This window comes from Pteropus medius, unplaced genomic scaffold (assembly GCF_902729225.1).
Source record: "Pteropus medius unplaced genomic scaffold, Ma_sr-lr_union100, whole genome shotgun sequence".
Lineage (NCBI taxonomy): Eukaryota > Metazoa > Chordata > Mammalia > Chiroptera > Pteropodidae > Pteropus > Pteropus medius.
This window is the reverse complement of record NW_024351073.1, coordinates 21187992-21202864: the sequence shown is the minus strand read 5'-3', so window position 1 is coordinate 21202864 and position 14873 is coordinate 21187992. Positions and strand designations below refer to the sequence as shown.

Sequence of the window (14873 nt, the reverse complement as noted above, 5' to 3'; positions counted from 1 at the left end):
AAGAAAGTACCTATTACCCTCACAGACTCCACGTTATGAGCCAAAGACAAGTCCAGCGTGACGCAGAGAACGGACAGACACAGGAGAGTAAATTACTAACCGCTTAAATGAAGGTAGCTGAAAACGCCTGAATGAGGATTGAGTGTTATTTCTCCTTTATTTTCGGGTTTCCCCCCGGCCCTGGTATGTACTCGCCAAGCCTTTACATTGCATTCTTATATATCAAAAGATTCGGAAGAAAAAAGTAAATCCAATCCAAAGACCGAAAAGCTTCAGTTGCAGAATGAGTGAGTGCACTTTAAAAAAATAAATACTCTGAGACTTAAAGGAGAGGGAAAAAAGCAGCTGGGAGGGATTAGACAAAGAATAAAAAAACCTATTAAAGATGCAGATAATGTCAAGGTCGATTACTTCCTTCTGCCTGACTCAGTTTGGCCAACATGTCCATAACAGAAAGTAACGTGACCCCAAACGCGGCAATTCCTGGCAGCTAATCCTTTATTCACAGACGCATGTCCTGTAATGCGGGGGTCTCGGGAAGCACAAAATCAAAATCCTGTCACCTGAGAATAACGATGAAACGAGAAATAAAGTGTTGCTATCCACGGATTTTCTTCAGTTAAAAAAGAAACAGATTTCCAACTTGACACCATTAAAACATAGGCAATTTTATAAAGCATTTCTTTCCAAGGATTAAGGCAAAGCTTGATCCTGTTACATAAAAGTGAAAGCTACGTTTATAGTTCTTCCGATCATTTCACCAATATGTCAAAAATAATTAGCCACTGACATTATTTCATTGACCTCCCACGGTCAGGAAAATGTAAAAAAATCCTGAGCGATCTCGATGTTTTAACACACTAGTGCGTATTTAGCATGTCATCAGGAGGCTGTACACAAACAGCTGTTGAGCTAGCTGTCACAGTCAGCACTCAACATCTTCGGAGTTAATGGTACTAAACAGGAACGCCAGAACCGTAATTAAAAAGCATGTTTTGATAATACTTTTGAAGCGTTATTTTACATTTCAAGCAAAATACTAGAAATGTTCAGTGACTTTATAGTATCACATTTGAAGGGTTATTTATCATTAATATGAGTTTATTCACTGTTAGAAATTCATTTATTCACAGTTAACTATTTTTTGGAACATCATATACTTAATTATTGCTATGGTCTAAATATGTGTGTCCACTTTCCCCTCCCACCCCCGACCGGGGGGCCCCCATTCATATGTTGATGGTATTAGGAGGTGGGACCTTTGGAGAGTGATTAGGTCATATGGGTGGAGTCCTCAGGAATGAGATTAGTGTCCTTATAAAAAGGGCCCAAGAAGCTCCCCTGCCCCCGCCACCATGTGAGAAACAGTGAGTAGACACTGGCCATGAACCGGAACTTGGGCCTTTACCAGACAGTGGACCTGCCATCACCTTGATCTTGGACTTTCCAGCCTCTAGGACTGTGAGAAACAAACTCGTGCCACGCAGTGCATGTTACTTTATTACAGCGGCCCTAAGAGACAAAGATAACCGTGAAGCTGGCACAGAGAAGGCACCTGACCAATTCGAAGTAGGTCAGTCTCGTTCCACTGGCATGGCATCCGATCTGGATCCCAGGGTGGATAATATCTGATGCACCAGCAGTGCTGGGGCTCCAGGAAGACCCGTGTTCAGGGTCCCTGAAGTGTGGGCCGTTCTCTCCTCCACCCCCACCTTCTATAACATGAGCACTTAGAGAGTGAGTGTGGCTTCTGCTCACCAGACACGCGTGGGGAGGATGGCCAGATCCAGCAAACAAAAACACAGATGCGCAATAGAATCTGAATTGCAGACGAACAACATATAGCTTTCCAGGTCAAACGTAAATGTCACATCAACAGTGGATACTTTTTTTTTTTTTAGAGTGCGTACAGGACAGATTTATGCTCACACAACTTTGCGTTGTTCACCTAAAGCTCAGATTGAAATGGGCAACCTATACCTTATCCGGCAGCCCTATCTGGGGGTCCTGTGTGAACCGTTGCGTAGCTCAAAGTCCTGTCCCCGGGTAGGACCAAGGTGGCCATCTGAGCACACGTACCTGCCTCCTTTTCTCATCCTTAGATCCTGGAAGTGGCGAAAAGGCTTTGTGCATTTAAAAGAAAATTTTCACGAAGGTGCTAGAAGACAAGGAGAAGGTGCCATCGGGGCGAGAATCTCTGAAAGACAGAAAGGAAACCAGCTCACCTAGAGAAAAGAAGTCATGGCCTCAAATATGGACGAGAAAGGTCCCTAGGAAACGCAGCAGTGCTCGTGGGCTCCTCCAAGCTCAGAAGCTACAGACACAGCCAGCAAGAGAAACGGACGGGTGCCATGGGGCTAACTGGGGAAGCCCATTCAGAACCAGCAAACAGCGGTGCCTGCCAACCCCCAGCCCAGGTCAAGCAGTAGGAGCATCTGCTTTAGGATGGGTACCAGTGTGAGTACTTGGGCCAACGAGGCAGGGGGGTGGCCGTGAATGACCGCGGCACAGGAAGCACCAGAAAACCTACCGTATCCACAGCCCCATGAGCCTCAGTCACCTCTAGGTGAAGAGAGCGAAATCGCGACCACAGACAGGAGACAACGAACTCTCACAATGACCAAACGACCGAGAACCTCAGGAAAACCAACATGAGATGAAGAGGCACCAAAGACCGACATGGGCCCTATCCATTCTTTTAAGCTAATTCTTAAATATGTTGTATTTTTGCTGCCATCGTGAATGGGATCACATTATCTTGTTATATACTACCCAGGCATGGCTGATAAATAGACGATTATTGGCTTTTGCATATGTATTTTGAAACGTGTAACCGAACTAAATTCTTATTTCTTCTGTGCGGATCATTGATAACCTTGTGTTTTGAGGGGCCAAAAACTTCCCGTACAGCATGAAGTCACACTGGGCACCCAAGCTTCTCTAGCCTTTTCCCACTTTTTATAGGAAGAAGCTAGTTATTCCCTGTATTTCTCTCAGAGCCCGTGATAGTCTACATCCTGCCTCAGTGCTGCAGGGAACACTCTGCAGATGCTCACCTGTGTGATTCCCCCATCCTCATCTTAGACAGGCGAAATCTGTTGAGATGGGCACATGGACTGAGTTGAAGTTGGACCAACCACACTCCTGGATCCCACTGTTGGACATTCTGCCTCTTGCATGACATGTAAGTGTCACTTATAAAATAACTCCAGACACAAAATACACTGCCTGCCCCAGGTAAGTTTGTTGGGAAAGACCACTGTGACCTGTCAAATTTTAATGTCACTATAGCCTGCTATTTGTGACCATATTATTCATTACATCCCTCGGGTCAGAAAAATTAAGGACTGATCTCTGTTGCGGTGCATGCCTTCCCCATGCCTGCATAAGACACTGTCCTCAGGTTAACTGATTCTTCAGTTGAAGGGGTCTACTCCTTCCATTGCTTATCTGCTCCCTAGATCACAAGTGTTTACTTGCAATGACTTGTTGTATTCTAGAATAAAATTTGTCCATCTGGGGTCTTTTCTAGAAACAGAAATGTCGAGGTTTATTTGATATCTGCCATTGGATTAAAAAAATTATGGAAAAGAGAATGTTAGAAATCTATGAAGCTCCTTCTCAATTGAACAAATTTCAGTATGAACTATGCTTCTGTGTTTTGTTTTTTTGCATTTTAAGTCAACACACCCTCGTTCGCAAAGCATCTTTTGAAATGCTCGCTAGTCAGTTTGTTTAGCTGGTGTGGTTTCTGGTTGTTATTTATTTCGCATTTAGCTCCAGAGAGAAACTACTTCACATTTTCATGGCCACTGCCTCTCTCTGAACAACTGGAAACTTCGAGTGAAGCTCACACACCATCTCTCTCAGGCTTTCCTCAGGTCCGGATCGTCAGGTGACATATACAGCGACATCTAAAAAGCTCGTTCGGCAGCTTTGGCCCAACTAGAAAAAAATCTAGGGTTGAACGGAGAATTAAACTAACAACAGTGAGTTCTTTTGATTCGAATGAAAATTTTTCAAGAAAAAACACAAAATGTAGGCTTTTTCGTAAAACGTGTTTATAGATGCTTAGTAAGTGCTGTGCTTGGCCCAGGACACAGAGTTTCTTTAATTGCAATTAAAAGTGTTTAGAAGTGAACAAAACATCAGACTTCCCATAAATATACCTTTGTAATCCCTCTTATGAAACAAGCTTCTGTCAGGGAAGACGTGTAGGTCATGGAGAAGCTTCCGCTGGGAAGAGGGCCGGGGGGACCAGAGGACGAGGTCCCCCCAAGTGTTTTTTGCCACAGCTACACGGAATGTGCTAGATACTGTGGATTACAATGCAAATATGTCTGGTCCAGAATGTTCATTCTGAGTATCAGAAATGTGGAGAAAAAAGCATTCTTCAAGTAGCATAGCTGAAATAACTCAAACAGAATTAAAACGTGGAGTGGGTATTTAACACTGAAGAAGCAAGAGGGTCCTTGAGGCAGAGCCTGGAGGAGGGGCGCAGTCCCCAGGGGAATGACTATTGTAACTCTGCTGATTGGCGTTATCTCTAACATTCTCATCCATTCCAAGTCAAAGTGCAAATTGCTATCTAATAGGTCACTCAAATGAGTATTCGTTCTGAATACGCTGCCGTCAAGTACCACTCAAGATTCCCAATTTTTAGCTATGTAATGCTGAATTTTGATTGGCACCACCTCACCCTCATGTACAGATGGCTGGTGTTTTTATTCTTCTCGCTATGCGACCATGGAAAAGACACATGAGTGAGCCAATCGGCACAGACTATTTGAAGTAAATAGAATTTTGTAAATACAGAAGGGACCAGTTCAAGAAATGATTCTTATCTGTTTTCCCCAAAAAACTGAATTCCTTGGTGAGAATGGATAGGTAAAATGATCAAACATATGTAAGATGTCGGAGAAAATTCCTTCAAAATAAATGCACTTAGCAAATAGGACTGTCAACTTTCTTCTGCTCATTTACTAAGAAAAGAGCAACGTTTGCAACTTGAGAACATGAAAAAGCCCACTCTGAACTGACTGAAGGCTTCACATGGCAGAACAGAGAATCAAAAGTAAGCATAATACATCTTATTTAAACCAACGCAGGATTTGTTTGGCATAACGCTATCCTTACATTGCTGCTTTCGAAGACCATAAGTCAGATTTTTAAGAATGAATAACATAAGAAAAGAGAAGATCATTTTTTTTTATATGATGTATCATTAATTTTTCTGTATCAAAAAAAAAAACCTGTTAAAATAATATTACAGCAAAATTATGCCTTGGTCATCAGTATTTTATTTCAAAAGCATTCGTTCAAGTGGATATGTAATAAATACATGCATTTCTCCTCCGGGTGGTATCCAGTTACACTAATCACACGGGAGGGTAACGTGCAGCTCTGAAAATAACCGGCATGCACAGCTCTGCGCTAACGCCTAGCTACACCTTTCCAGAAAATGCGTCCCCCGCTCCTGCAGCTCCTTGGGGCAAACCTACTCAGAGAAGTCTCAGAGGGGGCCGTGGCTGCTAGGCCACCTAAGTGGATAGTATCCTTGATGATACCTCCTATTTGACCCATGCCTTAAACCTAACTTCTTTTTTCCAACTTCTCTCTCAGAACTGTAAGTAGAAGTTGGTCTAATTCCAAAGCGTGCGTTGCTCCCACGGTGGCACGTCACCTGCCTTCTCACTATGTCCTCTTCCAGATGAAGAGGTGAGAGCTAACACTCCGTCTATTCTTGTTCAGCCTCGCGGAGTGGCTCGAAAGCCAGATTTGTCAGAACCTAATGTCACGTTAGAAGGAAAGAAATTAAGTCTCCCGTCCCAAAACTATGACAGGCTATCCTCCATGGCTATTCACCGAATGTGGCCAGTGCTTGGCTTATGACGCCCCATAGTTCAATGCTGGACAAGAGGAGCTGTATTAGTATCACACACCCCTTTGCCTCAGTTTCCCCACCTGAGAGCTGAGATCTGTCCGGCCATCAAACTCTCTGCCCATAGCAGCCACTCAACCTATAGTAAGTACATCAGAGCCTTTGCAATTCTTTTCTATTCGTATGCCTAGATTGTACCTACAATTCAAAGACTCGAAGAGGTACAAATGCAAGTAAAATCTAAGGCAATAAGCATTGTCAAATTCTCTGATTACAGACAGGTTCGGATTTCTATCGTCAAATTTAAAAGTTTTACTTTAATCAGACCACCTTTAAAACTGTGAAAGTGTTAAAATGGAAAAATAAAAAAAAAACACAAAGATAATAAAAGAAGAAAAAATTTTTTCTCCTTTGCCATTTTACCTGCCATAAAGGGACATGGCGCTCTAATTTCTTATAGATAAATTGGGTCGTTCTACAATGATGAGTAGAGAGCCTTATTCACAGATGAGATTAATTGATTTGCCAGTAGTGGTCCTCAATTTCTGGACAAACGCTACTTCTACTATTCACACTCCTTCCTTGGCAGATCTATGATCATTCTTCCTGGAGAACAGACAAATGGCACATGACAGCTCCTATAAAGTCCATCGATTCACTTCGAAGTTCATTCACTCCACAGCTTTTTATAAAGTGTGTCGGATAGTCTTGTAGGCACCGAGGACTCACCGGTAACTAGTCAGATAAACACATCCGCTCTCACAGAGCTCCTATTTTTACAGGGGAAAAAGACTAAACAGCACAATAAGCAACGGTTGTAAGTCGGAAAGTGATAAGTTCAGTGATAGTGATGAGAACAAGACCAATAGCCGCCTCATGACCACATTCCCTGTGCAGGCTCCGTGCACACATCACCAGAAAGCGTCATCGACGTGTTTTCTAGAAGAGCAAATCGAGGTTCGAGAAGATTAGGAAACTTGCTTAAATTCATAGGAATGGGAAGTTCTGATGGGGACTTAAAGGCACATCTGCATAACATCGGAGACCATTGGTATAATCACTGCACTAATGGACTCCTGGGCAACCCTAAAAGAGACGTCATTAACTATTTGAATGGGGAAACCACGCACTCCACCTGCTACCACCTGAGTAAGAAGTTAACACACGGGGACTAGACACCAGATGACCCAAAGCTCACGGAACCCCCGACACCCTACTCCTCCTCACCATCTCCTTACTGTCTGTGACACCCTAATTCCATTTGCTTTTTATTTTTATAGAAATCTTTATCTATAAGAAAATAACATAAAAGAGATTATTTTAAAGGCATATTGTCTTATTCATAATGGCCAAAACACGGAAGTAACCAAGATATGTTTCAATAGATAAGTGGTACCCCCAGATGATGAAATACTATTCAGTGTTAAAAAGAAATGAGTTATCAAGCTAAAAAGACCCAGAGGAACGTTAAATGCACGATACTAAATGAAAGAAGGTGATCTGAAAAGGCTACGTTCTGTATGATTCCCACTATATGACATTCTGGAAAGGACGAACTATGGAGACAGCATGAAAATCAGCGGCCGCCAGGGGTTAGGGAAGGATGAACAGGTGGAGCACAAGGATTTAGGGCAGCGAAACTACTCTGCATGACATTATAGCGAGGGATTCGCATCATTGCACATTCGTCAAATCCCAGAGAATGCACTACACCGAGTGAACCCTGATACAGACTACTGGGGGTGAGAACACCGAGTCAATGCAGATTCATCAGCTGAAACAAACGTGTCCCTCTGGTGGGGGAGGCTGATGGCAGGGCAGCTTGCGGGTGTGTAGGGGGACCAGGGGGCATGTGAAAAATCTCTGAACTTGCCACGCAATTTTTCTGCGAACCTAAAACTGCTCTAGAAAAAAACCTATTGATTTATATATATAATATATTTAATATATGACATATATTATATGTAATTATTAATTAATATATTTAACATATTTTATATAAAAGCATTGTCATCACCTTTTGAATAAACATCACATAGTAATGTTTATTCAAAAGTTAAAAAACTTTTGAATAAACATCACATAGTAATGTTTATTCAAAAGTTAAAAAATCCTAAAATCATACTTTTTTTTTTTAGGCAATCCTTTGTTAACTCCTCATATTAAGGACTTTGTCAGCTTACAGAATCCCTAATTTTTTTTTATTATTTACGCCTATAGCACCTGGTCTTCCTCGGTGGTCTCCCATCCCAGTACTAACCAGGCCGGACCCTGCTTAGCTTCCGAGATCAGATGGGATCAGGCTTGTTCAGGGTGGCATAATGATGGACCTTATTTTTTTCAAAATAGCTTCCTTCTATTTTATCCACACTCACCTAGTTTGATTATTGCAAGACTCCTCAAGAAGGATGCCCTAGTAACATTACTAATTAATTATCAACTTATTCCTTTCTATGGGGACGATGTCAGTATAGTCCCCATTTATTAAACAGAGCTAACTGCAAACGATGAGGCCAGGGAAGCAGAAGAGAAAAATTTAATTAGGGCCTGACAGCTCTTAATAATGAGATGAAAGTTATTTTCCTCCCAACGATAAATGTGCAAAGTTACATTGATGCTGTTGTGTTTTTCCTTCTTAGAAATGTGTGCTGTGTCCTTGCAAGGAACTTATGTCATGCTCTATTGCCCGTCACTCCTGGGAAACAAATATGAAAAATGCTAACTAGATGATGGTTTTGATGCAATGTTGGTAAGGTGCCAGCACCTAATGAAGTGACACACGCACTAGCAGCAACTCAGAACTGACCTTTCTAGAAATAAAACTTTTTAAAAGAATGTTTTCCAGCAGTAACCAACAAATCATCTGTTTTATCTCTCAAGTTGCCTAGGTTCAATGCAACGGAGGTACGGTTAGCATACCCTTAACAAGTAGTCTCTATTTCTAGCATGTGCAAAATCATGTGTTTATTTTTAATTAAATAAAAGAAAAATAGATCTTTTAAATAAGAGTGGGCCATGTTCTTATCTGAATCCATCTTTCCAAATGTTCTCCATAAAGACTAAGCTTAATGATCCCCTTTCAATAAAACTAAATTAAATCAGCAACTATCCACAGAGCTCTTTCCTTGTGCATAACTAGCCAGGTATTATAGGAATAGTAATAAATTTTTAAAAAATTTCAAGACATTGACCCTGACCTCAAAGTTCTTACTTATAGAGGCAGAGAGGGAGACAAAGAAGATGCAACAAAGTTAATCTTTTAACTCTCAAACTCAAGACAATCATAGAAATAGAACTTGAAGGCAATACGTTCGATCTAAAATTGACTAGGTCTATAATGAAAGAAAGTCAGTCTTCTTTAAATATCATCTTTCTGCTTTCCAAGTGAGTTTCCAAAGATTGGACACTTGATCAGAACAGAATCCATGCAGGATACACGTTGATCTGCTGGGCCACTCTCCAACCTGCTGCTCTTCAGACTCACCTGGGAAGCTTTCCAATCCACGCTGCTCCCAGCATCTGACTTTCCACTACTGGGTCTTTGATGAGTCAGCTTCTGCCAATTCCCCTTCTCCCATGGCCCCCACCAAACTAATATTTATATAGCACTTTAGTGTTTGCAAAATTTCCTTAATCTTCCTAACTTTTAACCTTGAGTGAGATCACTATTGCCTTCTTTTAGATGAGAAGACACAGGTTATATGACATGCTCCTGTTTCTAGCCCGTGATTAATATATACACCCCAGGTTAAATTTAGACATTATGCAAGATATATTTCCAAAACAAGTATTTTGTCCTATAGACCAGCATTTATTAGTGACATCAATCCGCATACAAAAAGTTATGATATCCAAAGCAACTGGTTAAAATGTTAAAAAGTTTCTATTGAAGAAATAATAAACACACCCTTTGGCACTTTTTACTTTAAAAATTCTTGTGAACTGAGTGTATATATTAAAATATTCATTCTGAAGTTAAATCTAGGAATTTCAGCAAAGAACAACATTTGTTCCTATGTGCATGAACCTACTTCAGAACCAAAGTAGCTGTAGGATATCTCAAAGTGCTTAAATTCTTTTTTTATTCCCTTTGAGGCTGCCATTATTTTAAATAAAACAAATCTGTGTGTTCCTTCTAAGCCATGGGGCTGCCATACCTTTGGTCATACCTGAGTAAGCTGGCGTTTCTACGAGATGATAAATCACCCAGAATCAGGGCTTAAACTGATCAGAGCCTAAGGACAGGACAAGGACAGTCAAGGACAGGGTTCTCTGAACACCAACATCACACATGAGCAAATTCAAGAGCTACCTGTGAAGCCTGCTCATGGGAGAGCATGGAGATGAGCTGAAACAGGAAATGTTCCAGGTGGGAGAAGGTGCCTGTAAGCAGCTCTGTTGCCCTTAAATTCACCAGCTCCCAAAGCGAGAGGACTCAGCCCTCCATTCTCCATAATCCAATCAGTGCTGGAAACAGAACCTACGTCCCCTCATTCAACATGTATTCATTGACTCCCTACTAAGCATCTTGCCCTGTAGCAAACGCTGAACTGTGAGGGAACAAAAGGAACCCACAGTGAGGGAGCTTAAGTGGTCGAGGAGCCAACCCGCCAATGTCACTTCCATGAGACGAGCTGCACTGACCAGGATGTGTCCCCATGAGGGCAAAGGGAGGACCAGCGAGGACCGTCCAAGCCAAGATATTCAAAGGAGACTCATAAATTTTTAAGTGGTTCTTGACAAAACAAAGTCCAAGATCAGAATGTCAGCCTGGTCAGGTGAGAGAAGCTCTTCAGGTTCCAGACTTTTTCTTGTGTCCTCATATAGACCCCAAATAGCCCCATATAGAAGGAGCTAGAGAGATTTGTGGGATCCCTTTTATAAGGGGCACTAACCCCATTCAAGAGGGCTCCACCCTCACAACCAAATTGCCTCCCAAAGGCTCCACCTACTTAAACTATCACCCGTAGGGGGTTAGGTAAATCATTCAACATATGGATTTTAGGAGGACACAAACATTCAGACCATAGTGTAAGGAATGTAAAATGACTGAAAATAATAAAGAAATTGAGATGAAAAAGAATTAATATGTTCCTTCTATAGGCACAGGAATGCCTTGTATAGATAAAGAGAAATACAGTTGACAGAACAGTTAACCACTAGCAGACAAGAAATGCTGGCCTTCATTCTGGACAGTGTTCACTTAGAACTCAAGACTTAAAAATAAAAAATGATACTAATAATTAAAAAAAAAATAGGTGTCCACAAAACATTCTCGGTTTTTAATCCAGAATGCTAGAACTGCCGATATAGTATTTTCTACACATGTGCCAGTCTATATATACAAAGGCGCCATTTTTTTATACCACAGGAAGCTGTCCAGTTTGAAGGAAGACAGTTCATGGGAAAATTCGAGAAGCCATTTAACAGACTCTTCCTCCCATATGACGACGGTCTTCAGGAATGGCTGGGGCATTCTAAGAGATGCCAGTCTTCTCAGCCGAGAGCAGCACAAAGGAGTGTCTTGGGTTTCATTTCCAATGTTTCTTTCCTTAAAATAATGCTGATCCACTCAGTTCTTCCAAGAGGCGTATCTATAGCAATGTCTTCAAAAATGAAGCATGAGGAGGTGACAGCAGATACGTTCCGCACAGTAATTATAAGGACAGAGAACGAGATGGCTCCAAGTTGGGACATGACATGGCATGACCCCACGCTGGGACAGTCGAACCTGATCCCAAGTGGGAAAGGTGTGGCCCTCCTGCCTTCTCAGATCCTCTAACCAACATCTGGGGAAATTTCAAATTTTCCCGAATTTTATACCATATTAAATTTGGTAGAGGGAAGTTGGGAGAGATGGTAATAAGAAGTAAGAGATGATTTCAAGACCTTTCCCCAGTGAAAACAAATCTCCACCGCATTAACGGGAGACTACATGTGGAGAACACACCCGACCCACTCTGGCATCCTTTGACAGTTTTAAAGGCAAAGAAAGAATTCTGCCATCGGATCTGCCTAACAGGCCCCATTACTTTCCTTGATAAACTCTGCAGAGGCAGGTGTAAAATGTGGTTGCTCTCAACCTAAATAATGCAAATACTTTTTTGCCACCAAAAATACATTCATTCAATTCAGACAATTCCTTCACTTAAACCGACCTATTGTCCTCTCAATGAGAGGACAGTGACGAGGACAGGATTTTCCGAGGCATTGTCAGGGCGGACAACCACCGGCCTGGTCGTTCTTCGCAGAATTTGTTTTCCCCCGATAGACGGAATGTCCGTTTGTTTACTCAGACATGACCTGCTCCCCTCTCTCATCCTCACCTGCCGACGTGAGCTGCCGTGTCCCCGGCCTGCCTGGCACGGAGTGGCCACTCACTTCTGCAAAAGTGAAATGAATTAACGAAGAATGTGTCATTGTATGTCCTCACACACTGCACTTTAGAGGAGGCTTAAAGATCATCATAAAAGTTGATTTCATAAGGAAGCACTAGAAACTTCTACCTACACTGTCTACAAAAGCCATGAAACTGTTTTGGAAGCAGCTGCCTCTGATGCTGACGTCGAAGTGAACACAGCCAAAAGAAATAATATCGTACGCATTTTTCAGATCTCAGAAAACATGTCCAAGTTAAGCCGGCCAGTACATGGCAGGGTCAAAATGTGAAATTGAGAGTTGTTGAATCTGTCACGTGGGCTCTGTCCGCTTAATACACCAGCCTGCCACCCAGCAGCCAACCCAAAATCACTATCCGGGAGTATCTGTAACTTACCTCAAGAAGGCTGGGTTTTTAGAACTGCCTTGATTCTTCGCTTTTTCATTTTTTAGGTATATATTTCCATAATCCAGAGATCTGTCCATCAGAATATTTTTAAAGCCCATAAGCCCATGCACACCCTGCCGCCTGCTGCCAGAAAGAACAGTACTGTGAGCAGCCCATTGGAGAGAGTCGCTGTTCATGTGTGCCTTAATATGCACGAATGAAAAGGCCTAAAACAGCTTCACCTATGAATCCAGTATTTGTCTTTTCAATTAGTTAATCTTTTTATTGGCTTCCAAATGCAATGCCTTATCAAAGAGAATATCACATGGTAGCATTTTTCCTTCCCCCTTTAGCTCAGTGAACTAGACTTACAGGGACACGGTATTTTTCTCAGAAACACCTGGAGCTAGTGAAGCCATCACGATACGGAGACAATCAGCTTTCACGAATCAAAAAAAAAAAAAAAATCTGAGCTCCAAATGGTAACCGGCCAGTGTATAGGGAACATTAGCGGTTTCTCAAGAAAACCATCATCATTCTTCAAACTGCCTCAAAAACCATTATGCTCAGGTACTTTTTTATTTAAAAAAAAAAAAGAAAAGAAAGACCCTGCATATTTTTTCTGCTTGCTGCTTTTCCGTGGTATTTTCAAATACAGAGCCCGCCCTGTTCGGACAGGCCCCGGGGGACAGACTGCTGCAGAGGCGAGGAGAAGGAGCCTGCCAGGGCTCAGCTAATTACCTGCTCGTGCCTCTCACGCGATCTGAGACGCGAGGCTGCGAGTCATAGAACATTCTGGTAACGAATGTCTGCAGAGTGTGTTTGCGAACGTTTAGCCAGTGCTTCAAGATCGCAGGCGTGGAAGCCCGCTCCCGACGGTGATGGCTCACCTTGGAAACGGCCCTGCGAGGAAGGGCTACTGTTGTCCCCGTTTTCCAGAAGACGAACGTCTTGCCCAAGGTCACAGAGGACATAAGTGATGAGCGGCCGGTCGACCACGAGCCGCTCTCTGTGAAGCTGTCGCTCTTAACCACCGGGCTGGTTTGCCTTCATGCCTCACTAAGCCGCACGCTGGTGACGTGGGTCCCTCCTCCCTCACTGCATGGTGGCCTGTGGCTTGACTCTTCGCTAGCACTCAGAGGCGGATGCACGCCACTGTCTCCCAAGTGGTTAAATTAGACTTGAGTGTTAGGGATACGATGCATGCAAAGCGGGGTACAGCAATGGGTACGAGGCCGCCATCCCGAGTTAACTAACTAACAGCAGGGAGGCCAAGGGCCAACAGCCCTGATGCCGGCCCTCCGCCCCTACAAGCCCGGCCGTGTGTTTAAACTCCAGGCGGAGGTGGCCGATCATGGTCACTGACTGCCTCTCTAGCCTCCGTGACTGAAAGCTGATTTCTAAATTACTGAGTAAGTGAAAAATCACTTCTGAGCCTTTAATACATTTAATACACGTTATTATTTTAAATAACATATTTAAAAACATTATTTAAATAATTTATGATGTTTTTAAATGCTATTATTTAAAAAACAAAACTCGATACGTAACTTAGATAGGTTGAAAGAATGATTTTTTTCACCATTCTGCTATCATCAAATTCACGATCACCTTATATGTGCAATGAGCTGTCATGGACCCCTTGACCCTGACGCCTCACTCTGGAAGGGCAGGGACTGGACAAAGATGAGGGATGCTGGCTGGGGACACTCATAGCTCCTCCCAGGCGCTCTTCCTAATCTTCCGGGAATACTCAGGTTCAAAGCTGGTTTAAATAGGTGTGTTCCAGGGATTCGAGAGCTTTGCAGGCCACCAGCTCTGGCTGGAACATGGGCTCCCTCGTGCCTCTCTCTGGAACCAAGGCGGGCACTGGCAGCCTACCCGAGCTCGTGCTGGCCTGAGAAGCCAGGTACCAGCCCCTAAGCCGGAGAAGTCCTGGGCATGGGGAAGCTGCTGGCTTGTCCTCCTTTGTTTTCCCATATGCGCTTCTTTTATGTGGGCTGGGGTGATCTTTTCTCCTGGACTGGCCTTTCCTCAAAAGCGAAGGGGACAGGTCAAGATTCAGGCAGAGGTTTTCAGGGAAATGGGAAAGGGAAGAAGCTTGCCCTGCTTTGGGATGGTGTCCCTGGGCAAGAAACAAATGTTTATCTTTGCTTTGGACAGGGGTTCAGGACGGAAGGAGAGGAAATAAAGGGCATGGGGCCTGGAGAATGGAGACTGAGTTGG

At 42.9% G+C, this 14873-nt stretch overlaps 1 protein-coding gene and 1 pseudogene across 3 annotated transcripts in view; both read right to left on the bottom strand.

Moving 5' to 3' along the window:
• Positions 1 to 14873, bottom strand: part of SEMA5A (semaphorin 5A) — a 417033-nt gene that overhangs the window by 360767 nt on the left and 41393 nt on the right. The gene's annotated exons all lie outside the window — the stretch shown is intronic.
• On the bottom strand, positions 8093 to 8211 carry LOC120586444 (uncharacterized; annotated as a pseudogene).